Source organism: Chiroxiphia lanceolata, chromosome 10 (genome assembly GCF_009829145.1).
Source record: "Chiroxiphia lanceolata isolate bChiLan1 chromosome 10, bChiLan1.pri, whole genome shotgun sequence".
Taxonomy (NCBI): domain Eukaryota; kingdom Metazoa; phylum Chordata; class Aves; order Passeriformes; family Pipridae; genus Chiroxiphia; species Chiroxiphia lanceolata.
The window spans coordinates 13,563,756-13,591,424 of record NC_045646.1 but is presented as its reverse complement, the minus strand read 5'-3'; the positions used below and the strand labels follow the sequence as shown (position 1 = coordinate 13,591,424).

The window sequence follows — 27,669 nt, the reverse complement described above, 5'->3', positions numbered from 1 at the left end:
TGTGTCAGCAGCAGACTTGCTGAGGCGGCACTCTACCCCTTCAGCCAAGTAACTGATGAATAAGTTAAGCAATACTGGGCCCAGTATTGAACCTTGGGGGACACTGCTAGTGTCAAGACTCCAACTTGACCCTGTGCCACTGATTACAATCCTCTGGGATGTGCTGTTCAGCCTGTTCTCAATCCACCTCACTGTCTACTCATCCAGTCCACACTTCCTGAGTTTGCCTACGATGATGTTGTGAGAGAGGGCCAAAAGCTGTGCTAAAGTCAAGGTAGACAATCTCCACTGCTCTCCCCTCATCCATCCAAGTAGTTGTTTCATTGTAGAAGGCAATCAGGTTGGACAAGCATGATTTACCTTCAGTGAATCCATGCTGACTACTCCTGATCACTTTCTTTTCATCCATGTGGACAGAGATGGCCTCCAGAATGAGGCACTCCATCACCTTTCCAGGGACTGACGTGAGGCTGACTGGCCAGTAGTTCCCTGGGTCCTCCTTCTTGCCCTTTTTGAAGACCAGGGTGGCATTTGCTTTCTTCCAGTCCTCAGGCACCTCTCCTGATTGCCACGAGCTTACAAAGATGATTGTGAGTGGCCTCACTATAGTGTCCCCCAGCTCTCTCAGCACTCGTGGATGAATCCCATCAGGGCCCACAGACTTGTGGATGTCAAGTTTGCCTAGGTGTTCTCAAATCCAATCCTCCTTGACCAAACAACTGTAGACATTTTCAGCTTAGATTCTTAGCAGACAAAAGCACTAGTATTGCATAACAAGACTGAAAAAATTCACTGCCCACATAAATCCTGCAAAAACATTCAAAAGATTAATTAAAACAAAGCTCTAAAATCCAAGAGATCTGAAGTATATGAACGACAACATCAAAAAGAAAAACTTTAAGGAGAGTGTTCAGAATTTTAAATTAAAATGCAAGCTTCAATTTTCTCCTGGTAACACTTGGTATAATTTTTCTCCCAGTAAACAACACAGCTCTACTGTATTTACCACAAAAATATGGAATCAAAACACAAAACCTGTTGGATGCAGTAGCAAGAAAAGATCTAAAGCTTGTATAAAATTTAACAGATTATTTATACATTTTTCTAACTCCTCTGTATTATAAGATGCTGAATTTACTAAGTTTTAAAAAGGTGGTCAAATAATACTGAAAATATGAAAGCAGTTTCAAGACTGAAGCATGAGGCAGTATACAATCCACGAAACTAAGATCTTGTCTTATGCCTTCTCTTATCAGCTACAGTTCAATTCTAAACTGAGTTCTAAGAAACATAAGATAGTGTGAAAGCAAAAATATTTATGTACGCTATGCATACAAAATAGACAACCAAGGGAGAAATGTTCCTCCTTATCAAAGACTTGTATTAGATGTATCCTTCTTCTAAGCATCTGTGGACAAGTTCCCCAGAAAAGATGCCTTTCATCAACTATGGGAGCTGTTATTCGTTATCATCATCTGTTTATAATCAATGAGAACAGTTGGATGCTCAGCAGTCTTGAAAATTGAACCAATTATTTAGGTCAGTAGTTTTTAACCTTTTTCTATTTGTGGACTCTTAAGCATTTTCCACTGGATGTGAGGCACTGTTAGAAATTTTGCTCATGTAGATAGCTGTCACTTTCTTTGGCACTTACAACAAACTGTCTAGAATTTATCCCTTCCCTTACATCTCCTTATGAAAATATTCTCAGACTTCAAGTTGAAAAAAAAACCCAAACCACAATAGAATATATACATTTTTTGATAAATTAAAAAAAAAAAAAGGCTACCTGAATCCAAGTGTTTTTAAGCATCTTGATAAACTATGCAAACAAAACTTTCTCAGTTTGAATCTATGTTATTTTGATTACAATCCAGGACAAGTGCAGTTTTCCACTGGCATGAGCAGTTGCTGCTCAGGCTTAGCCCTCTGGAATCCTCCCTGTCCCTGGCTGCCATGCACTCATCTCCATCATGTGTCAGCACATATTTCTTTTCTGTTGAATATGCTGTGCTGTGAGACCAAGAGTATTCAGGTAGGGATGAGCACCTTTAACTAAGCACTGCTACCAAAAACACTTAAGTAACACTGTACCCCAGAAGCATTTGTGGTGCTACAGTCTCCAAGAAAAATGTGAACATAATTTTGAACAGAGAGGGAGGGAGAAAATCAGAGACAAGCAAGCAATGACCCTAATTCGGTCATAATAGCACAAATTAAAATGTCCCAGTTCCATCCAGTATTTGACTTTAAATTCCCAAAAATGCATTATAACCAAGTAGGATGGCTTGGGGCTGCCTTGTGAAGGAGCTATGACTGAGGTCCAGCCACAGGTAGCTTCTGAAGTCCCACCTGAAGGTACCCTCCACTGTGTCTGGTGACCAGTAGCAGGAGAAACTGCTTCTGGCACTGATGCCTCTTGTGAAAATGGCTCTGATCACACATTTTGCTGTGTCAAAGGAGAGTCACTACAGCAAATCCAACCAAACCCAAGGATCACACACCGAACAGAGATTTGTTGGTAAGACCTTAAAATATTTCTAATGTCATTTTGGTGTTTATTGTAATTATAGTTACTGGGATACTCAGCAATTACATATATTTGATTGTATCTCCCTTAGATTACGGTAATGCAGATATGCTTGTACAGCCAGTGTGAACACAGAAAAGTCTCATTAAACAGAGAAGGCTCTTAAGGTTCCAAAGTAGCTCAACTTCTGGTCTCAGATTAGGCAATGAAGCAGCATACCTAGGTCAGCCCTGTGGAGGCTTTGGGAATGCCTAACACAAACCCCCTGGGAAACGCTCCGAACCAACAACCGGCAAAAAACTTTAAAAAAGTAACTGCTGAAAAGATGCCTAAAAAAAAGAATGGGTTGGAATGAGCCAAGACCATTCCTGGTTTTAATGAAAAAAACCTTTAGGCCTGACTACTGTATTTAAATTAAATCTATTTGCTTTTTGCACAGTTCGAATAGATGCTTTTTAATTATTGCTAATTGTTTAAGATATTGTTGTATCCCCCTGAAGATTTAAACTGAATAAATTTAATTCCTTTAAAATATCATTCAGCTACAGGCAATACAGTAAGAAGCCCCATAGGTATGGCAGTAAAAATAACCATAAAGGCATAAGCATTTAAATGAGGAGAGCATGGAATACTTCCCACTAGACTGAAAAAAAAAAAAAAAAAGAGAGAGAGAGAGTAAAGAGACAGAAAAGAAAAGAAAGAAAGGGGGGGGGGGGAAGCTATGTGTTTTGGAGACACAAGAACCAAACCATGAAACACACAGTTGAAACATTTAGGATGACTATGAAAAAGGTCTATGTTCACTTGTTAAGGAATGCGCTAAGGCAGACTAAAGCATATGAATGGCCCTTTCACAGGTCACAGATTCTATTCAGTTCTTGGACATTGTTATTATCCGACAGAAATAGATGGGCCTAATTAATATTCTGGACATACCTGAGAGAACATTCTTAAGGAAATCATCCTCTGGTGGTTTAGGTTTGTTGTGTTTTGGGGGTTTTGTTTTTTGTTGCGTTTTCTTGGGTGCTATGTGCTTTTCGTTTTTGTTTTTAACAAACAGCAAATGCTACAAATAGCATCTGGTGAAAAAAAAACTATGAGTACAATTTTGGTGTTAAAAGTTTAATAAAGAGTCTACTTCTGAATATATTTGTTCATGCAAAGACTTGGATTTTTTTTTTTATTTTAGTAAACAATTTTGCCATGTAGATTAAAGCTGAACTGCACAGTCATTTTGCAAGCAATTATATTCTTGGCACTTTTCTGAACATAATATAACAATTACCACAGCAAATGCATTTTATCAGAGCACTCCAAGCATGCAGCAGGTTAATATCAGTGTTCAGCAACTTCAGATAATATTTCTAAGATGCTAATGTTTAGCCAGTTTCAAATGAGCAAACAGCTTCTGATATGAACTGAGTTCTGGTCTTTTAAGATAATGTGGTTATATGGGCCCCAATCTTATATGTAGTGGGACTACTGTCCCCCTTACAGAATCCTGTTAAAGTTGATGGGAGTCTGTGCAAGCAAATCCAAATGCAAGGCCAGCAGCACACCAAGAAAGACAGACTGATTAGAAAGTTAACACGTTGCACAGCTCCGGGTGAGCATCTTGGTGCTTGCTCTGCCTGATGTGGGGTGAGCCATCCCCTCATACAACTTGTCCATTTACCTTCTAACCTTTGCAAGCATCAGTTATTCACTGAGTGTCTCTTACTGATACCAATCACCGCCCTAAAATGATTTTGTTATTAGTCTAATCTACACTGAATTTTAAAGATATGTGGTTTGGTTTCAGTTATTTGACTCCTGCTGAACAATCCCAAAAACCATAACCTCATTTTTTGAGTCTTGTTTTGCCTCACTGCTGACCCTTGTGGGAGTTTTGCTGTTGATTTCACAGAGATCAGAAGTAGGCCCAAAAAATGTACAATATTCCAAAGTCATCCAAGCTATATCACTGCATTTTGAATTCAGGACACTGCTTCAATACAGTAACTTCTTGTTCTCATCTTAAATGTCTGGATGGCATACAAATATAGATAAAAGTAGATGACTAATTATCACATCTATTCTCAAGGCATGCATGGAGGGAAGGCAATAAAGAGGAGGGGAAGTTTGTGGGTTACTCCCACACATAAATCCTCTATGTGTCAATGGGTGAATAGACACTACTTTAGTCTATTGTGCAAGGCTGTTTTATAACAACAATAAGCTGAAACAGAGAAGAAACTATATTAGAAAGGCAAATATCAAAATACATCACTACTAAAATGCCTGCAGGTAATCAAGTAATTCAGTTCTGTAGTATACCCAGAAACAGGAGTCAAGTGTTTGGTACTCAAACCTTAGTATGGCATATGTGGAAAAAAAAAAATCCCATTGAAATAAATAGACCTATTCATTTCAGAGACAGTGAAAAAGAGACGAACTTTCTTTGTCTTGCCACTTTAGGGCCCCTTGATAGCATTTTCGTTTTTTATTGTCTTTTAGATATAGATGCCCCTCTGCTTAAGTATCACCACAGCTACCAGTAACAAATATCTAAATATATAACAGATGCATAAGTGCATCTTGGGATAAATACATTATGGACAATTAACTGTCATCATACCCCTCAATTACATTTTCACCCGCTCCTGTAGTGTACACCTGTGGCTTGTTAGTAATGCAATAAGTGTTGTAAAGCAACTCTAAGGTTCAAAGGTAGCGCCGCAAAAATCTGTTTTCCTCTCTTTTCTTAAATGTGCATTACATAAATGTGAAAACAGAGAAACAAACACAAGAAAAAAGAACACTGCCTTTTCTTTTGCTGACTGACACTGTTGATCAAGTGAAAATTTTTCACTTTCCTCTTACATCACACAAGAAAGACCATCTGCATGAAATATTGGTCCCGATTCTGAATTCACTAATGCAGAAATTAACCCAGAAGCAGCAATCAAAACTCACTTTAGCACAGTTTGTAAAATTATTTTAAATGTCACATAACTTATCTATGAGGGGATAATATAATGACCACAAACATTATTTGAGAAAATTTTGTAATGCACATAATTTTTAATAAAAAGTCAAAGAGCTTGTTAAATTAAATTAATTAAATTAAAACTGATGCACTTCTAGGTTACAGTATAATTAAGTATGCAACTTTGCAAAATGGATATTTTTATAAGTTAAAGTAGCTATTGGACATCCTTACTATAACCACACTTAAATCCATAATAGTTCCTGCAAGGATTATTTGTTATTAAATATGTGAGTGGCATAATTCAGTAAACTCTGTATATGACATTGATGGAGTGCCTGTAAAGAAAAATATTAAACAAAAATATACTGTACAAATGGTCTTATAATTGTAGCTAGAGGCAAATCCAGAACAGAAATACCCCTCTCAGTTAATATCCCAATGGCATTAACACATCTGTGTGGCTGCTCTGTTTGTTTATGTATTAGTCTTATATGGTCAACATTAAGATTTTTTTACTCCTATCCTGCACTTTTCCTACCTTATTTACTACCTCCCTCTGTCAATACCTCTGGAGTACTGCACTACTTGTTCAGGGAGAAAGCATAGGAAACCAGAGACTTTCCTGTGCTTCAGCAGGAACAATGGGGTGATCTTTGAAAGGGTGACGTTGACTGCTCCCCTGACCTCCATGCACTGCTTGGCCAACATACAAGGAATCGCCCCCAAATCTCATGTGTTGGAGTCCAGATGACCCACTTCACCATCAGGCTGCCTGAAGCACCCTGGCAGGGACAGTCTGGAATACCTGTCCCTGTGCTACAGACTCCACCTCACACCCACTGCTGCACCCCTTCTGGATGATGCATCCAGCAAGTCCCAGCCATGGTCCATGGAGCAAAGCTACTCCCACGGAATTACTTCATCAACCAGGAGTAGGAAATGTTATAATTCTTTTTGGTTCAAGACTTTCAGTGAAGACAAGACATAACTGGTCATACCTCTGATGCTGACCGAAGACAAACCAGGCTATTAGGACTTTCCAGCTACATTGTCACTACTTTTTATCTGACCTCAGTACTGATAGGGTGAATGAGCTGAGTAAAGCTAATCTTATCCCTTGTTGATTCAGGGGCAGTGACATGTTCACATACTCAGCAACAAATTTCAGTGGAGGTTCTTAATCGTATTTTTCCTTTTGGCAAAAAAAAAGTCTTTTTTTCAAGTCTTCACGTAGCTTTTCCCAGATCATTTATATATGTAAAAGTCAATAACTTTATCTGTATAATGAACAGTGGTATCAGTTGACACTTCTATAGATTTTAGCAGCTCTCTTTAATTGTGTTGGTTTTTTCTTTGCCTGTCTTTTAAAGTTCTGTGAAGGTGAGTCGAAGGATACGACACCATGGTATTCACAGATAACATTCAAGAGCTGCATTTTGTTCTATGTCCCGAGTGACTTACCTGAGAGACACCGAGAGCCTGGAAGTTGGGCTGCAGAATTAATGAAGAATATTACAGGTGTTTATTTATAGGTGAGAATCAAATATGCCTGGGTTGACCAACAGTGACTCAGAGATTGTCAAATAGCAACATTTCAATGTGTTCAAGCAGCCCTGTGAAGAACTGGGTTAGCTGACTAAATGATAACAGTGACTGGCCAGTCAGCATAAGCTGTGACGAGTTATATCATCTTACTTTACTAAATCCATAGTCTCAAAAGAGTTTAATCACAGTTGGATGACATAAAGGCAAATACAAATTGCCTTGCTTAGCAAAGACTGTCAGCTAACTTGCTTTTTTGCTACCACATATGAACTAAATATCATAAAGTGAACCACAAAAGAACAAGAGAAGATACATAAACACAAATATTTGGAAAGTGTTAGGATTAACTATGGGGAAATACTTAGCAGAAACAGGAGAGGAAATAACTGTTAAATTGAGAAAATCCTTTCTGATACATGCTGTATGCAAATCCTCTGATATTTGGATGCTTTGCTGCATTTCTGAAAAACCTAAAGAGCACCAAGCAGCAGAGAAATGCATTACAAAGAATAACGCTGCATGATCCAGGAACTGGACTGGATGATCTAACTGGACACTCATTTCTAGCAATTTTTTTCCTTGGAAGTACTACTGCTTTTGCTAAAAAGCTGGCACCATTAAAAACAATAACAAAAACCCTATGTCTTTCCTGTCTCTGGTCTTTTTTTTAAAAATTATTTTATTAGGAATTTTATCGAAAAGCATCTTTAGGACTTTAACTTATTTAATGATGATAGGAAACACCCTAATCTCTATTGTATAAGCATTTTTGTTGACTAGCCAGGGTAAAATTAGTATCAGTAGAATTTACATTGTTCTATAAATGGCCTGACCAAAATCTCATAACAAATCCACAGTGTAGTCGGAACTCATCTGTTCTTTGCACTTCCTACTTTGCAGATGAGACAGTCTCAAAAGACAGGGTAGGCTGAAGACTGGTTGGACAACTCTATAAGTGAAGTCTCAAGACTCTTGTCATTCTAGCTGTCTAAATTACTTAAACAGGACTCAGAGGAATTTAAAGGGGAGAAACGACATGACAAACAATTATATTCTAACACACTATTTATAACAATGCCCTTTCAGATTATTGTTCCACTCAGACTGACACATTACTGTAATCCCAGGGATGAATCAAGGGACTTAGAGTTAGATCGTGCACAGCTTGTAGGCATAAAAAAAATACGAATAAAGAACTGACATTCAGGAAATATAGAGCGACTCAAGGATAAATTCTGCTGGGATGAGCTTAATTTATCAATGTCAATAACAACGGTGAACACATCGCAAGAATACATGCATATTAATTGAAAATAACTCAGATTAAATCACTGCAGTTTGACATTTTGAGATAGGCACTTTATCTTTTCAAGAAAGAGAGCACTATAAAATCTTTAATCTGAAAACACATCTTAATTGCGTGTTATCACCTCCTAATTGCTTCTATATTATATTAAACATTTTGCTAATTACTAGCCTGATCATGGTGTAAATAGCTTGAGGCTAGAGCTCATAACCAGCTGAAGACAACTGGGCACAATGAGGGCCACAAAGAAGTTTATCACTTCGGTGTATTATCGCGGACTTCCATCATTATCAGTGTCTATCACTCTTTATCTCTGCTTCCCTTGTGAGATAAAGAAGAGAGACAATAATGTAGATCAGAGGTTGGGTTGCATTTCAGTTAATCCATCTATTTCTAGCTCTAGATTTCTAATATTCCCTGGGGACAAAAGTTGTCTGCCTACTGCTGTCACTAATCTACTGCTTGAAGACTGAGGCCAGAATGCTATTTGCTCTACCACAAGACTGGGTAATGGAGGCGCTCCCGGACAGCTGGAAGTGCGTGCTGCATCCAAAACCAAAAGACATGGATGAAATACGTTGCTGTGAGCAATCTACCCACTTAGCTTCAGACCCCAAGTAATACACAGATGATACACAGGGAGAATCTGAGGCAGCAGCTTGTGAATTAATAAGAAAATTATTTACGTACAGGCAATAAAAATGCTCCTACAAAACTGTCAGGTGACCCAGCAATGCAGGCAGTCACTAATAATTTAGGTACAGCAACTGTTTAAACAATTACTGTTATCTGAAATGAGTCGACCAAAACATAATTGTTACAGGTTTCTTGAAAGAAAAACAATTTTATCCAACATCACAGTCAGGAATTAAATGACTTTTTGGGTTCCAAACTGCAAGGTAAAACACAGCTTTGTCAAAAATGACTTGCATTTCCCAAAAGAACCAACCTTAAGTAGGAATAAATCAGCACACAGGTAAACAGCTTTTCTCACCATCTCCTTGCCAGAATATAAGTTTAGTCAGTGCTAAGAGGATGTGCTGATGTGTAGTCTATGCATTTTGCTCTCTGTGTTTAAAATTAGATTTTGACTACAGCTACTCTGTCAGGGCTTGCTGTAAGACGCCAGAGGCCCAAGTTCATCTCTGTTAATAAAAGCTTACTTTTTCGTCTGTCTTTGCACTGTGGCAACAGCAAAGAATTTACACCTGGAGTTTCATTTGCTAGATGGAAAAACCTCACAACTTTTACTAAGTAGAAAGTTTATAAGTCAGGCAGGAAGAAACAGACTGCAAATGAGGGAATATGAAATATGGATGAATTTAGGCCTGAGTCATGAGACGCAAAAACAGAGCATTCTCAGCTTCAAACTTTTTGTGTCGGAAGACCATGTTTAGTGAAATTGTACATAATTAATTAATCAGAAAGTAATGCTCAAATCTGAAGAAACACAGAGATAGATGCCTAATTGATGGGATAAGTGGCACTTTCTCCAGTGAGATAAGAAGTACTGTCCCTGCTTAGCTCGTTGCCTTCCAGATTCCCTCTCACACCTCCTGAACACAGCTGTGGGTTGTTTATTTTTTTCTACTCCAAGAAGTATATCACTCTCTGTTTACCTAAACTCCTGATTTTCAGGAACAACATAAAATAAGCTGGAGAAGTGGACAGTGTCCCTATCCATGGCAGAGGGTTTGGAACTAGATGATCTTTAAGATATTTTCTAACCCAGACTATTTTATGAGTGTATGAAATAAGAAGTGCTAACACCATCCCTTTGCACTACCTGTGTACCATTGGACCTGCTGCCACAGGTGCTGCCAACCTCCCAGGGTCTGTCTCTCTCCTCCCCTGTGCCTGCTGCATCCCCTTGGCCATCCCATCTCTGTAGCACTGTCCCATGGCAGCTTGATCGATCACTTCGGTGACATGAGCTTCAGCGTGACGGTGACAGGAATCCAGGGCTCCCAAAGACTTTGTGTCGAAGCTTAAGAAATTGGGTTTCTTGTTAAAAAAAAAAGAAAAAAAAAAGGAATAAAATAAAGCACAGCTATCCTGAAGCAAGCAATGATGCACAGCTGTTTTATTGCCTGGTACAGGTAAGATATTTTTAGGCGATATATTCTGTCTTTTAAAGAGCCCGGGGTAGAAGGCCCTGGATTTGTTTCAGCTGCCAGAATCCTCTTACTCTTTCGGTTTCCTATTATCTTTATTTCCTTCTTTCTTTGTTTCTAGGCTGTGTCTGTTTAAAGGCTCTTTCTTCAGCTCCTAAGCAATTTTTATAGGTGCCTGTGTTCTCCCCAAGAATTCCTTAATTTGCCACTTCCTCTCATGGCCATGGGAAAGACATGCTGTATTCTTGTCTTCCTTTGTATCCAAAGTGAGGAGAGGGAGATATTTCCCAGAAGAATAAATATTCTGCCATAACAGGTTGGTGCAAGGCTGGGCCCCCTGTGTGATGGTAGGCAATTTCAAGAATACCTTGTACTTACACACGAGGGGGCACACAACTTAAAGGAAAGGCTGTACCACACAATACACAACTTCCAAGGGCTCATTTCTGCAGTTGTATTTTAAGCTCGTGCTACAGATGAGTTTTATGATATTTGCTTGTTTGTGTTTTCTCCTCTGTGTTAACATATATTATCTCCACAGCCACTAATTCTTGATATAAATGATGCTAAGCAGTAAAGTATGGTCCATTAACTTGATTTTTAAAAGTATCTAAAATTTACGCAGTGATTTAAATAATAATATAAATTATATTAAGTACGTGCAGCAGCAGAGGGTACGGCCTCCTAAACAGAATGAATTTCTCCTTGGAGAGCACTGATTAGTTCATTTTTCCTAATGAATCTTTTGTTGTACTCAGAAGTTCCTTTTTTTCCCCCTCACTGTCTCACTTATGAAGCATGCATATGTATATATGTATGTTCCATTTATATATTTGATAGCTAGATTAAGTAATATCCTACTTCACCTCCAGAAAGGGCGCAGCACTTCTCAAGGAGGCAGCTGCATTTCTTAGGAGGAGGAAACTGAGGCCAAGGCACTCCACCCATGGATCCTCACCCTGCTCAGTCTATGGGCCAGCCACTTCCAAGCATGTAATTCATGGCTAAAAAACACTCTGCAGAAAAGTGGATGGATACTGCTGCTTCTCTCAGTGCAATTTATTGTTGAGGCCAACTAGAAAGTGTTACCCCTTAAGACTGATGTAGCCAGCATTTCTCCCGCCCTGTCAAAAAAGTGCAGCAGATGGTTTTGCACTGCCTTCTCCAGCATCTAGTGATGCCCCCCTGCTTCAGCTCTCCCCTCACTCTGCGTATTCACACCATTTTCCCCCAGGGCAGGGTGAAGGAGAGAGAAGTTCCCCCGTTCCCTCATAAGTGCTTTACGTGCTCCTAGAAGACAGGCTGCCATCTGGCCTAATGAGCTTTGGAACAAACTGCCTTTAAGACAACTTTCCTTTACCTGCAGTGACGCTCCTTTGGTGGTTGTTTACCAGCACCCCGGTCAATTAGGCTGTAGTTTAAGATGCATCACAGTTGTTGGTTTTTTCCCCTAGAAATATCAATGTAGGTAGTGTTTTCCAATAAGTGGACATTAATTCATGCTGAATTACAGTGGGATTCCCAAGAAACTACATATGAATACTGAAAGAAATCATTATGATTAATGATATAATTTATATGTGCATGTTGATGAAAGAATCATAATCTAGAGTAAATTAGTAGAGATTTATGTACTAATAATTTTGTTGTGCTCTAAGGTCCAGATGAAAACCAACTAAGTGATGTTGCATTGACAGCCAGTTCATATTAGCATATCTTAAAGGGATAGTATAATAGTATCAAATAAACAATTTCTAATGCATATTAACTCTATTTAATTTTTTTCCCCCCTCCCATAATCTATATTTATGGCATTGATAGGGGTAAGGTTTCATCCCTTTCATCTTCACATACATGCCAAAGAGTCAATGTGAATGAGATGACTGAAAATATTTAAACATAAAATAACTGACTTTAAAAAGAGAAGAGTAAATTAACTGACCTGATCCATCCATGTACTTCTGAGTGCATGAAGGCCATGTGGCTGCATGCAAGGAGGAGGAATTTCATGCCTTTCAGGACAGCTGATGCAGCTCTCCCCAAATCCCATGGTGCCCCAGGTCAGTGCCCAGGACAGCCATGGCAGCACCCTGCACACCCCCGGCCACCCACAGCACTGCAGACAGCGGCACCTCGCCAGGCATCACAAATGCACAGCACAGTCTTTGATGTCTTAAATGCAGCCTTTATTGCTTACTGCAGATAATGCAGCCCTGCATCAGGAGAAATGAGGCCAAGAAGTGAATTCGTGCTTAGTTTTCCATACAGGAAAACACCAGCAGAAACATCTTTCTTACTGGCAATATTTTTTCAAGTGCTTATTGCATAAGCTGGAGTGCAACTGAAGCTCAGGGTAGTATGGGCCTCTTCAAAACTGTGTGGCAGAGGCCATGTACCAGTGTCACACAGTCACCTTGTGGGGTTTGAAATGCCAGCTCATGGTAAACACATAAAGTACAGTGCATTACTTAATATTCTGAAGAGATGGCTGTGAATTGTTTTACATTAATCGCTAAAGCAAATGTTTATAAAATGTATCTCTGTATAATAACTAACTGATCTTACCTCTGAAATTCTTATGCAAAATAGAAAGTGGAATGTAAGTGAAATTGTCTATTCCAATTTATTTTTAAAAACAAGGATAAATTGCTGACCTAGCAAAATCTGCAATATTAATCATAGTTTTCAAATATTTTTTTCTAAAGAACTCGTACAATCTCATCAAAATAGTCTTTTTGTAATAAGATACATTATCAATCTATATCAATTCAGATGGAACTCCTCCCCAAGGAATTTAGAGCCTAAACTGTTTGCAGTTTTCAAGAAGAAAACATTCCCCTGAGCTATGTGTCCAAGACTGTAGTGATGTGATCCAACAGCAGGACTACTACTGTATATTAGTAATTTAAACAAGATCCAGAATTTTTCCTCCCGTATCCTCCCTTTTAAGTTACCTATTTTAACTTTTTGCTGCTGGGGACATAGTTTTGTAGCACAAAACTGAATACTAGAGGCAACGTTTAAATTTTATACGAGCTTGGATATATCTCTTCATAACAAAGCCTGCTGGAGGAATTAACTCTCTTCTACAGGGAACCCAATGCGAATTTACAAAGGAGAAATTACTAATAACAACATTTCTAATGAAATCCAGTCTGTGTCTAGCCATTTTACCTAGCTATTACTTATGGAACCTGCAGCCACCACTAGACGTTATGCAGAATACCTAACTAATTTTCAAAATCCTCACTTAAACCTTAATTCAAGGGAAAGACCTCTTGATCTTACAAAAGGCATTATTGCCGGAGATTAAACTGCTTGATGCTATGTATTGTTCTAGCTGTAGTCAAGAGGGAATATTAATTGAGATGTTCCATGGATTACAGTGTGTATTCCACAGTGGTTCACATGTTTCCTGGTGGTCTTTCCAACAGGAATAGCATAAATGAGGGGAATAAGACGGATCATTTTGAACCTTAGTTGTTAAGCCATTGTTCTGTTGTGCACAAAAGGTAATGCTTGGTTGATTTGCTTTATTTCTGAGCTGTTCTGATTTTTTCCCTGTGCACCTAATCTCTGCCACTTCCTCTGTGAGTCATCAGCAGCTGGACCCAGTGAAACCACAGGAACTAGCTCCTGGTAAAGAGCTCTAATGGTGCTATTACTCAAGTTCAATTCTCTTTAAGCCTAGTAAAGAAGCATCATGAGTCATATGGTACAGACAAGAGTTCTTTTGCATTTGCTTCTTTAGGAAAATCAAAACCCATGCCTTGCTTTTTCAGAGTGATTACAATGGTTGTCTCTTATACCTATCTCACTCTGCCTGTCCTTTGTGGCAATGAAGTGTCATTTTCCTTTCAATTTTTCATTATTTTTTTCTTGTACTGTTGCAGTTGCACCGCCTATAATTTAAAGACAGTTCTTAAAAATGAAACAAAACAAAAATTCACCATCATTTAGCTCTCTCCTTTCTGGTTGTTTTCATTGCACAGAAGTGCAACGTGACTCACACCTCCGATTCAGCAGATTTGATTAGTTGTTGCTGCCATACACCTGCTGCTGTCACCACAGTAGTCTGTATTTGTGGCATACATTCCTGCTGTCTGACAGAACAGGTGGATATTGTATAGTAGATTGAAAAGAATGGTTTTAATTGTAATTTTTCTGCATCCCTGCTTACACAAACTCAGCAAAAGTTGGGTCTATAAAATGAGTCTTCTGATTTGCCTTCAGTAAATAGGGTGGTCAAGTATCCTATTTTAAACTAAAGCCAAATTTTTAACTTCAGAAGAAAATAAACTCCTCAGATGAACTTTACAGTAAAATGGCTGGAAATTTTTTATAACTTTTTTTAATTTCTGATTCTCAGGCATTTCTATACAAGACAATTTGAAGACTTCAGAGAGCGCTGGGGGATCTCTTTGACTCTTGGTAGGAGTTCCTTTCCTCTCCTTCAATTAAAACAAGTCATTCTTAACATTTAAAAATGGTCCTTATTAAAAGAATGTCTCAGTTATTATCCTCTCAGACTAGCGTTTTGCCTTCTGATGAAGTCTTGCATGCTGGTTGAAGGAGGTTTACTTGAATTGTAATGCAATGCTGCTCAGGGATGGATAGTCTGTGACAATCTGTAACACTGGGCAGCAGGAAAAGAAACAGAGTTTATTTTTCAGAGTGTCAAATGGAGGGAACTATACAGCAGTTGAAAAAGATCTTCTTGCAAAGTGTAGGGGTACCTCTGACCATATAGGTCTTTGAATCATCCTTTAAAAATGAAATGGGAAGAACCTAAAATCCCACATGCTTCCCGAGTCAAAAGTACTTCAGTGAAAAACTGAGGGACAGTACAAGTACCATTTAAGTGGTAGGAAGAAATGGAGACCCCAAATACGGAAAATATGAAACCTCTCAAGGAGAGGTAAAATGCAATTGTAGTCTCTCTAAATCAGACAGTTTATTTATTAGCACAGTTGTATTTTAATGAATTAAGACCTCTAATACAGACACTCCCAAGTTGCAACCCACATATCACAAGAGACACACAAGAGTCTGCACCCTGATGTGAGCCCGTGTGGAGCTGCAGGCTGAGGCTGCTGTCACCACTGGTGCTGATGGCAGTACTTGGCAAGAAAAAGTTTGAAAATCACAGTCCTAAGGGATGTACAGTTTTCCCTCTCATTCAAGATAATTTTTAGGCAAGTAGTGTGGCTCATCTAAAGCACACACATTATTCCTCTGGTTTGAACAAAACCAAATGTTTTGATGTTTTCATACAATAAACGCCATCTAAATACCAATTTACCAGCAGTGCCAACATTTAAAATTGATTACTTCTGCCTATTTCTCCAGCTAGCTATTAAATTTGCAGCAGATTGTAAATCATGGTTCTGTAGAGGAAAAATCCAACTAATATTTGAAAAAAATATTGTGAACATTTTTAATGTGCACCTCAAATATGCACATCTGAGGTGCTGTGTTACGGAAGAATTTTTCTTAAAGTAGGAAAAAAGCATAATGAGACAAAATTTTAGGCAGACTATGATTCTACATTTTGGAAGTTTCCACAAAGTTTTATGGCACCTATTTCAAATTAATATTTCATTAAACTAATTTCATGTGCTATCTTTAGAGTGATTAATTTGATACGTTATTTCAGGTTCTACCTTTTGTCTATACAGCCCACATTAGTGTTTTGGAATCATGCTACCAATGATTTTTCAACACTCAGGTACATAATAGGATAGGATGGAACAAAAGAGCTTTCAATTTTCATCCAGTTTTAACAGATGTATTTGATTTATAGTAGAAGCTGGTTTCATACTCTTAAAAATGTTGTAAACAATTTGCAGCTGCTTGATTTTTTGATGCCATCATAAATATTCATGATCTTTTTCCAAGATCTACAAATATAAGGTGACCTTAGACAAAAAAAAAAAATCAGACCGGTGGTACAGAGTGTTAAGTCATTGCTTTTTCACCTTTCTAAGAACTACAGAGACAGCTGCAAAGTGTGAGCCCAACATCACATACAGGGTTTCTGGAAAATGTAGTGCCATGGATTTTAAACAGAAACAATGAAAAGCCACTGCACTAAAGCTATGTTAGCAGAGAGCCTGATGACACAGTTTGGCATAAACACAGTGGCCTGGCAAGAAGTCACTGTGTCTGTAATCAATAGCTCTGAACGTGGCCTTTAATAACGTTAGTAAACATTTTTCAGCATGTCATAGCACAGTTTTCTGACCATAATGGAAAGGAAAGGGGATGACTGCTGGAAAATAGATGGAAGTATTAAAAAAAAAAAAAATAAGAAAAGCAAAACTGGCAAATGGCAAATCTAACTATTCTGTTTGCAAACCTATTAAACATTCAGCAATTAAAATTGACACTAAAGCATACAAAAAATGTTACATTGTGCCATATCTTATTACACAATAGGATATTGTATTATCAATAACTTTATGTAACTAACAGGTACATTTTGCTCACCCTTCAGCAAAGCTCTCTCTGTTTCTTTACCCCCTTGAGATTTTCTCCTTCACTATTTTCACAAACTATCTAAAACAGGTACGTTTGTGTTTCAGCTGAAATTTTTATGCTTTTTAAGACTAATTGTAGAGAGCGTATGGAGACAGTAATTGCATCAGTACCTCAAGCCAGTCAGATAAGCTGGGGATGGGAAGGTAGGGGGTCCTGACTAAAATGAAAAGATACAAGAAAAGACTTGAGAAGGTGAAATAATTCCACTCAGGAAGATGCAGGACTTTGAGGGTGTTGATCTTCAGTGGCATAAATTGCTTAAAGTGATGCTGAATTACACCATCTTGCCTTAAACATTTGGGTCATCTGATATGTAATTTAAGCATGGCCTATGTGACTGAGATTTCTAATGATACATCTCAGCAAGTAATGACTAAAATGACACATTAGTGACAAAAACCAGGATTTGTCCCAAAATTCATAGAACACGTTTTATACTAACGCACTGCATCTACAACACATCTTTTTCCTGGGGTATTCACAAGGTTTAAATAAATTACAGGTAATATTTTCATAAGTACACATATGATTTAGAAATCCATGCCCCATTTTTTAAATTGAAGGAAAGTGTTTAAAGTGATTTCAAAGGGATTGAGGTGATGAAACACTATAAAAAGAATCCTACCAAGCTTCTCTTATGTTCAGTATCTGACCATAAATGCTTAGATGTCCCTTTGAAGGTCACGGAGATCTAATGTACTAAGCATCCAAGTTGCTTTCAGAACAGTGAATTAGACCCCTAAATAACATGTGATTTTGAAAATGAGATCTAACAAAATCCTGTAGATATGCTGAGTTTAGTAAGGGTATCTGAAAGACTCACCTGGAAGTCTTAACAGCTTTAGAAGCCCTTGACAAAATCCTGTAGTCGTCGTGTATCAACATCAGAATGTAAATTGAGTACAGTCCTGTAAACAGAAAAAACAATATAAGTTGATCTGGTTTTCAATGTTTATTCCCAAAATACCATGCAGCCTGAAAGAAAAGTTAAGAAAAATCCAAATAATTTCAGAATAATTCCCTCATACTCAGCAATATCAATGTCATATGGCACAAAACCAAGCAGCACAGTGAAAATTGCACCACAACAATGCCATCACTACTGCCTCTGCTTTCAGGTTTCAGAAAACTTGTATTGAGACTAAAGAGAAAACTTTCAGTCCAAATAAAGAGATTAAGAATAATCTACTGAGAACTGAAACAAGTTTATGTTTTGATATATTTCTATATTTTTTTCTGATGTGAAGTCTTTTAAGAGAAGACAGTAACATAGGAGTTATACATCAAACTGATTATTCATTTTTATAGGACTCAATACTCCAATATGAAAAATCTAAATTTCTTTTTTCTCTCTGTGGCTTTAATACAATTTGTCTTATGCCTATAAAGCCTGGAAAACTAGTGCAATAAATTAAGGAAACATATTTGACAAATAAGTAGACATTTTCCAAGTCAATTTTTAACTGTGTATATGAAAATTTTTCATGACAGTGAACACTATTTAGACAACAGAATGATCTAAAGAAAGTGTTCATTGTTGGAAGAAAATTAAGGGAGTACCTCTTGATTTTCCATGAGAATATCAGTCAGGTAAGTCTTATCCATCTGAGAGTGCTCTGGATAGTTGGATGTATTATTTGTTAGTGTTTCCTACACCAAACATGGGAAGCATGAAACACTTGGGTAGAAATGTGGTTAATATGGAACCATGCCTGGGTACCTTTATGATTTTCTCCCTTACGCACCTAAACCATACTTTTACGAAAGCTACTTTTGGAGCTGGATAAACTGCACAGAGAGACATTTTATTTTAAAATTAAAAAAAAATCAAGCCTGATTCTCAGCAAGTCACATCCCTTTTACATTTCACAGACATGACATGTCATTAGGAAATGGTGCTACTCTTGGTTACATTGGCATGTCATGTTACAGTACATTAGAAAACATGATGTGCTGACATAACCATGCATGACCATTATCTGAATGACACGTTAAATTCTGGCAGTTCAGAAAGAGGCACATTTAGGTCTCAGTACACATATTTTGCATATATCATAATCTACACTTGCAAAGTGTAAAAGATTGGAAAAAGACACAAAGGAAATAGTGCAATCATGAAGTTAAATCATGCCTTATTCAGTGTTCATCCAAATTCACATCTCAGTCTGCCCTTATATTGTACATGCAGAGTATTGAGCACAGCCCCTAATTGATCATTTATGCAAAACAAACCTCAAACAAATATAAATAATTATCTTTGAATACTAGAAGAAAACAGAATTACTTTTTATTACCTCCATAGCTGTTACAGTTGATCTTTATATTTTATTCACTCTCGACTTTTGGTGTGTGTTAACATCTGGGACTCATCACGCTGTCCGGCATTTCAACAGAAATGATGTCACTGGTGCCAAATACTTTGACAAACATGGCTACTGCATAAATCCAAAGAACTGAAAGACCAAACAAATTATGTTTACAATTAGAAACAAAATGAGTCGTTTGTACCATAAGTTTAAGTGTGTTAAACACAGACTTTCTTTCCAGAAGGAAGACATTGACTGAAAACTGTAAAAGCAGGCAATTCTTTTTTTCCCCTCTCTTTGACAGTCTGGAGGAGCTTTTGATCTTCCAGCGTCCGTTACAACCTTGGGGAAGGTTAAGTTAACCCTTTGAACAAACATTCCTACCAGCATCCAATTCACTCAAAGTACCTTAATCACCAGCTAACTTGAATTCAAACTGCTCTAGAGAACATGAACTGACATAACTTAGCTCTGATGAAAAGGAAATTAAAAGGCCTGAATTTGATATTGGCATGCACTGAAGGGCCCAAACTCCTGATTCCAACTTTGGAGACACCAGGCAGTGTGATTTCATTGCACAGAAGTGTTGGTGCACAGTTGGCCAAGTTGCAAGTTGTGTGCCAGTCGTGCAGAGACCCACAACAGTGACTTCCTCTTGCAGTGCTGATTGGAGGCAGTGTAGGACAGGACAACATCAGAGGACAGCCCTGTGCAACTCTGTCATTTCCCACCCTGGTGAGGGAGCAGAGACAGCAACTGCAGAAAGCGCTTCAAGTACCATCCCTTTTCTTCCTGTGCACCCATCCAAAACCGAGCAGGCTTTTCAAGAACTGTTTTGTTAAAGATATAATTCAAAAGGGAGTTATTCAATTCAGTACTGACCACTCCCACCAGGAATTCATAAAAGCAGAAGGGCTTTACCAGTCTGACAGGGTAGAGATGCAGGAGACTTCAAGGACACAGGTTTATCAAGCAGAATAGCACTATAAGCTCTGCATGTCTCTGCTGCCAGCGTGTACCTTCCATTACAGGAGTTGTGATCAGTGATTTCTCCAAAAGAGTGTAAACATAGGAGGATGATTAAAGGAGATGGAGAAGCACCAGTTCCTGCTATCAGGTCTAAACCTGGCACTGCGGCAGTTCCAAGGGGTGATAATTGCATGGGGAATTTCTGTGACATAGACACTAATTCACATTATATTCAGCTTAACCATGTAACCACCAAACAGCTGTAAGCAAGATGGGATGTACATACCAAGACAAGTTTACTACCTAAAAAAGACAGACAATGATCTTAGCTGAGACTTGCCAATCTCTATTTAGAAAGTAAGACGTTCAACAGAAATATGTATTTCAGCTAACATACAAAAGAAAAGATGAGATTCTAGTTTATAAATAAAATGGTAAATAACCAAAGAAATCACAACATAGCAAAGGTGTCAGATAAGGATTTGAGTCCTTTAATCACACTGCTAATAAAGTTTAAATAAAATTAAGTCACCCATCATTTATTATACTAGACAAAGTACAAGTTCAAATATTAAGCTAAAGTAAACTCAGCTTTCAGTTGGCTCCAAAAGCATTCATCTGCACTTGATATTGGTGAATACTTTCACACCAGCAACTATTACTTTCAGCCCTCAGGTATAACATCTTGCACCCAGAAGTAGCAGGAACACATTGGTATTTTTTCCCACGAGCAGGAATATTAGCCTTGATACAACTACAATATCTCTCTATGCTTAACTGTGCCAATATTTCCCTTTTGCTTTCTACCACATGCCTTTGTGTAAAAGCCCTGTGATAAAATTAAAAGGACAAGGAGCTTTATAAAAATGAATAATCCTACTGAACATGCAATCAATTAACTGAAACGTGGAGATGGATATTTTCTGAAAGCTCCTTACAGGCTCTAGACAAACACAGTGAGATAACAATGGAAAATTGTTTGGCTTACTAATTGCAACCAAATGTATGCCATTCTATCAAAACATTCTCAGGAGGATGTCAAAGACTTTTTAAAGTAAACATCTTGTGTCATCCTTTTACTGAAGTGGAACAAGGGTCTCCAATAAAAATCCTACATATCAAGGACCCTCAAAGAAGTTTATATACGTATTACTGATCTTTGAAAATGCAGCTTGAGAGGTACATTAATAATTTCACCCAGCTGGGCAATAAACATTCTTGCCAAAATAATTATGTAAAATTACACAGACCCTTTTAAAAGAGAATAAGTTTCAAGAGGACAAAGTATAGACAGAGTGACTTCACTTTTTTTTTTACAGCTGTGTTTTATGGAAAGTATTTTAGTGTGTAAAATCTCTGTCCTTGTAAAATACTCCAAAGAGAAGCCAAAATTCAAACCTGTTTGTAATGCAGAATTTTAAAATACTAGAAAAGTTTACCAGTGAGAAATAAACAAACCTCAACCAAATAAAAAAGCTTTTCACAGCTGAAGCAATAGATAAAATAGCAGTGAACAGCTAAAGGCAAACACTTTCATCAAGGCATACTTAAACCTTTAAATACAATACATGTCCAAGGGGAACTACCAAATAAAGCATTCAGTCATTCTTAATTTGTGGATTACTGTGTTGGACTCCTCTGCTGAAAAGTAAAAACCAGTTAAAATCTCACATTTTTCAAAAGAACCCATACGTTGTAGCAATGGGTCCAATCTTGGAACTTACACTAGCAAAACATTCAAGAATATTCCTATCCAAACTTCACAGGAAAGCATGGTGCTTAAGCAAGTAAGCAAAAATTAAGAAAATGAAGGATAAACAGAAGTATTTTGATAGATAATAAATAAACTTGCTCTAGAAAAACTGTCTTTTATGGGTAATTCACAAAAAATTTCAAAGATTTTGGGAAAAATTAGGAAAGATTGCTAGGTACCAACTTATTTCCCATAGTTCTCTATCAGTTCTGACATCTGAGAACCAAGGTTGCAGGGAATGTTCCTGAAACTACTGGGAAAACTAAGCTATAAGAGGTTGAGACTGCAACTGGTTGAATTACCAGCCTCAGGAAGGCAGGAATGCCATGACATTTGTTCTCCTTTTCATTTTCTTTCCTCCTTCTAGGCAGTGAACAGACTAAACTGAGAAGTACAGAAGTGTGAAAAAAATTGGGAACTTTCTTCTCATCCTTTTATCCTTCAGAAATCTAACTATCTGCAAAAACAGAAGAAAAATCAAAGCACAACATAAAAGTTTTAGCATAAGAACAACTGGATAAGAGCAAAGGTCTCTCAGGCAGAGTCCTACTTCCAGCAGCAGCCAGTGGCAGAGGCGGGAGGAAGAGGAGAGGAACCAGGCTTGTACATAAAGATTCCTGTGCTTGGCTGTACTTCTCCAATCACTGGCTGCCAGCATGCTTGGACTTCCTTCAGTGGAGACTGCTCTAAGCCAGGATGTTTCACAGCTCCCTCATGGCCCTCTCAAAGGATAGTATGAGACAAAACAGAGATGACTATCAATGACAGTAAAGAGTGATGCCTGAAAGAAAATTCAGGGAGAAAAAAACTCTGAGGCAATTTAGTTTCAAAGGTGAGATAAGGAAAGGGGTTTTAATTTTGTGCCTAGACATAAGAATACAAGACGCACGTGCCCCTCTGTACAGATGTTACAATTTATAATATTGTCTGTCCAATCCCAGGTTTTGCCCACCCACTGGCTTTTGCCCTGAACCACCCTCAATCACACCCCTTGGGAATTGGGGCTAGGGTCTCTAAGACCACCTCTTCATCAATCTTCATCTTCTTCAGGGTACAGGGGGCATATATTCACCCAGTTCTTGACTGTACTTTTGCAGTTCAGGCCAGGATTAGATATCCTTTAAAAGAAGATACCTATGTTAAAGAGAGACATTTCTGCTGCAATTTAGGGGGTTGAATTGATATGGGGAGCATGGAATGGGGTAATAGGGTCAGGGAATGTGTGTAGTTTCTGTGCTGAGGGTAAAGGGAATAAGTGGTGCTGCTTCTAAATCTACTTCTGCTATATAACTACTTATAAAGCTTGTAAAAATTAGAAAAATCAAAAAAACCAGATGGACCTTAAGGCATCAGAGTAAGAGGATATTCACTAGAAGAGCAGTCGTTGCAGTGTGCTGGCTCAAGGACCAAACCAGAGAAGAGAGGTTCTTAACTCCACATAAGGAATTCCAAATTGCATTTGTTCAGTCACTGAAGGCTGATTCAAGGGTCATATAGGTTTAGTGTAATGCCAAAGCACTGCAATGCAGTTCTAATTGTAAAAATGTTAGTTGTGATTTAAAAAAAAAAAAAATAATTTCTAGTATCGCTTCTTTGAATCCAGACAGATAGTGAGTTGTTAGTCTTGAGCATAGGTAGACAAAATTTCCATAGAAAACCGAGTGGTATGTACAATGTGCAGTTCAAAACATATCACTAAAACATAGTAATGAGAAATTAAACCAGAGTTAAGGGCATTACATGACTAGATGAAAGATAACCAACAGCATTTTTTATAATTTCTCTATAATTTCATAAGAGAAAAATCAACAACAATTGCAAATCAGCCCTAGAGTTGCTTCAGTTTCACTGGAGCTGTGGTATTAATGATATGACCTAAAGAATAGAATAATATGAAATGGATAGCTGAAATATCAGAGGTAAGAGAAGTTTGCTTTGTTTTGCTTTGGGTTTTTTTTCAATTGCTGCTAGCAGTATCCAGTAATAAATTTAATAACCGACAGCTTAAAAATAACCCTTTGGTTCCACACATACCTTTTTTTAATATCTGCTGTTCACTTATTACTTCTTATATGCCTGGTGTTTCCTTACAAACTTTCCATCCAGACCAGAGCTACACAAGATGCATAGGTTCAGAGGGACTATTCAAACACTGACCTCAGTTCCAGTTAAATGATTTTACAAACTGAGATTTCACTGTGCACTTCAGGCTTTTAACTAACAGCAAAACTTCAAGCAAAACTTCATCATAAACACATAAAATTATTGAAGTTTCTGAAACAAAACAAAGTGCCCCTCCAATATTGTGAAACAAGAGGTTATGTCTGCTATATTTAAAGAATGAATTGGAAGCAATTCACTTTTTCACTCTTTTTGTGGATTTTTATTGTTGACATGACAAACCTGTTTATAAACATAAAATCCATGTACAGTTTTGTAGAAAATCAAAATCCCTTACTATAATATACAGAACTAGGTAGATTCACTAGAATAATCCACAGAAAAGAAGTACTTATGGGCACGCAGATGCATACATGTATATACACACACATACAATTCTATTTCTACTGGCTCCTAATTTTAGCATGTCACAGTGGAATTACTGCAACAATTTTGCTATTAGACAGGACTTGATTACCAAGCAAGGGTAGAATTTATAGCCTCCTAATTTTAAATTCTTCCCATCTGAGCACATTTGTCAACTTAAAAAAAAAGTTACTGGTTACTAGCACATTGTTGTGTCTGTTAGCTAAACTTAGTGAGACACAGGGGAGAAGGTATATTAGAAAAAAATTGTATTTCAGTTAGAGAGGGGGTCATAATAATGAACAACATGTAGATTTGTATAAAAATATATCTACTCAAGATTTAAAAGGAATCAAGACTATGTAAGCATGACACCCCCCACCTATGTATACATGCATATCCGTGAAGCATGCTACAATTAAGATTTCCAGCTACTGAGAATCAATACCAAATTTTTTAAAGTTTGAAGAGAGAGTTAAGATCAGTTCATATAAAATCTGAAATAAATACTTTTTGTGATGTTGTTCTGGGCTGCTCCATGACAAAGAGAAATCATGACCTTCATTTCATACTCCATGGGAGGTGTATCAACCTTCCAGCATTTCACAGGCTCCCGCAAAGTCTTCGTGTTTCCAAACTTTCCATAGCTGAAGCAAGGCATGGATGCAATTCAACAGCCAAAATATTATTGCAAGCAGATATCAATACTGTCTAAGTGGCATGGGAAAGGGCTTCATTAGGATCTTTTACCATAACTTGTTATGTAAAACTGTTCTAGTCACTGTTGGGAAATTCTTTGGTGCTAGATTCAAGCTGCTCTTTGGACAAGCTAAAACTTCAAAACTACCACACCTTTTGGGAAGGGGAACTAATTAGTTAGGAAGAGAATCTATTTTCATGATGCACCTATAGAAATGCAACTGCCAGTCAGAAAGCTCACCTTTTCTTAGATGGGATTCTTTCATTCTCCACATTACCATACTGACCATTTTAGAATTGCTCAGGTAGATAGTAAGCAACATGAAATTATTCATTAAGACAAATGACTACAACCTTTTGCCTAAATTCATGCAAATTTAACTCCTTACAACATAAATTATTCCACTACCTTCATTTGCAATTGATTGGTCAGTTATCAGCCAGTATGAGTGAAAATGGCAGAATCAGGCCCAATGCAGCCTACAGGAGACAGATTTTTTTAACAATTGCCCTAAACACATTTTTGTCCTCTCTACCAAAGTTGGGCAGCAATCTTTCAGTGTATTTCATTGAGATATTTTATATGAATGAGATAGAGAATTTTCCGGTTCAGAGTCTGGAATCTCCTCCGATAGATCTTGGAAGGAATTGACACAGTACTTAATGAATGTTTTCCAGTTTCAGTTTATGCCCTTAAAACAGCCTACTATAACAATCTAGGGGTTCATTTCTAGTTTTATCTCGATGACAAACTGTATTCTAACTTCCGTGGTTCAGACTATGTTTTCAAAATTTAAAGCTCAAGATTCAGACACCATAATGTTCTGCCTTTCCTATGTTCTCCTCCTCCTCCACCTCCTCTGCTATAATTTGTTGTCCTTCTCAAAAGAGATTTTTTTCTTTTTATTTGTTATTTTTCTTTTATATGCAGCCCTTCACTCAGCCTGAAGTTCAGAATAAAGTCCTCTCTTCATATTGAAATTAAAATGCAATTGAATCAATTAAGCAAGAATGGAAAGGCCTTAACAATGTTTTCAGACATTTCTTTCTTTGTTAAGGAGAAAAATATTAATAAGAATTCTAGCCAGAAACTGCACTATGTTTCTGTTGTGATCAACTCCATTCTTTCTCTGATTTGCTAGGCTGTGTCTGTGAGCAGCTACTATGGCAGCCTTTTGCTCCCTGCTGTATTTTGGAACAGGTAAAAATATTTCAGCTACACTGTGTGGCCAGATTGGAGTCATCTGCCAAGACATGAAGGAGTGGCATAGCTCAGGGGTAGGTTTCTCTAGGAATGTAATGGGATACCCAGTGCAGTTCTGAATGGACACTCTCAATAAACCAGTTGCGTTACATAAGGGATTCTGGATCTATTTTGCAGAGACTTCAGAAACGGCAAAGAGAAATGGTTTCAGCAGGAGATAATGGGCTTTATGACTTTTCCCAAATTATTCCCTTTTTAGTAGCCATCATCTTGTCGGGTGACATCTGGAATGATTAGAGGGCGATATCCTAGACTGACAACTGGGCTGTCATTCACACTGTCAGTCAGCAAACATCCAGGTTGCCCAGGGTTACAAAGCTAGTTTATGCCTTTGTCCTGTAGTATTTAGTGCTACAGATCTTTACCTTGATTTCAGATGAAGCAGTTCTGACAGCCAGCGCCAGAGGCAGGCAGAGAGCTCGTGTTGATGGTGGGAGTCCCGTGGTGCCTTTGTGTGCGACAGTTTTAGAGCTTCGGTGGCAGCACATTGGGCAGGAGACAACCCCAGAGTATTAGAGTGGGCCTAGTAAGTTCATCTGCTTTCAAAAAATAGAAGGGCAATGTTTATCTCCGCCCGAGGAACACATCTAATTATTTTAACCTTATGTACCTGAATGGGAGCTTTCTTACAGAACCCAGCTGTCAGCAGAATTGTTATCCTAAACAGACCTGAAAACGAAACAGCTCAAAGCAACCTTGTGGTCCAAGGATGAGCAGCCCCTGTGCATTCCTCAGCAGGCAAGAGAGCACCCTCACCAAATTAGCATCAAGAATAAATGTGCTCCACAGAAACAACTTCATGTTGCTCAGCCATTCCTCAATACACAGTTTAAATGATGTTTCACTCACTCACTCACTGTCTGTGCACATCCCCAGTCAAAACAAAGACCTCTGACTTCAATGTTTCAGTTTGGGAACCCAGCTTTGGGCACCAAAATTCTAGTTTTGAAAAGGAGAAATACCCTACAGTTGTCAGTGTTGTGAGCATATACCAGCTCTGATACTCAAGACCTAGAACACAGTAATCAGAGCACCAAAGACAGCTTGCCTGCAGCTTTTTCTTTGCCTCAGTGCATTGTTTTAACACAAAACTAGTATTTCTTACAGAAATACTGAGGGAATGGAATTTTCAAAAAGCCTAATAAT

At 37.9% G+C, this 27,669-nt stretch overlaps 2 long non-coding RNA genes across 2 annotated transcripts in view; both read left to right on the top strand.

Annotated features, from left to right (window-relative positions):
- Positions 1-23,216, top strand: part of LOC116791959 — a 38,736-nt gene extending 15,520 nt beyond the window's left edge. Inside the window, exons 2-3 of the long non-coding RNA XR_004358914.1 lie at positions 14,836-14,897; positions 22,402-23,216. This is a non-coding gene — a long non-coding RNA (uncharacterized LOC116791959). The remainder of the gene's footprint in view (positions 1-14,835; positions 14,898-22,401) is intronic.
- A 110-nt stretch (positions 23,217-23,326) lies between these two features.
- LOC116791958 lies at positions 23,327-27,400 on the top strand. The gene is made up of 3 exons (XR_004358913.1): positions 23,327-26,537; positions 26,900-27,049; positions 27,156-27,400. It is a non-coding gene; the product is annotated as an uncharacterized LOC116791958 (long non-coding RNA).
- The last annotated feature ends 269 nt before the right edge of the window (positions 27,401-27,669 follow it).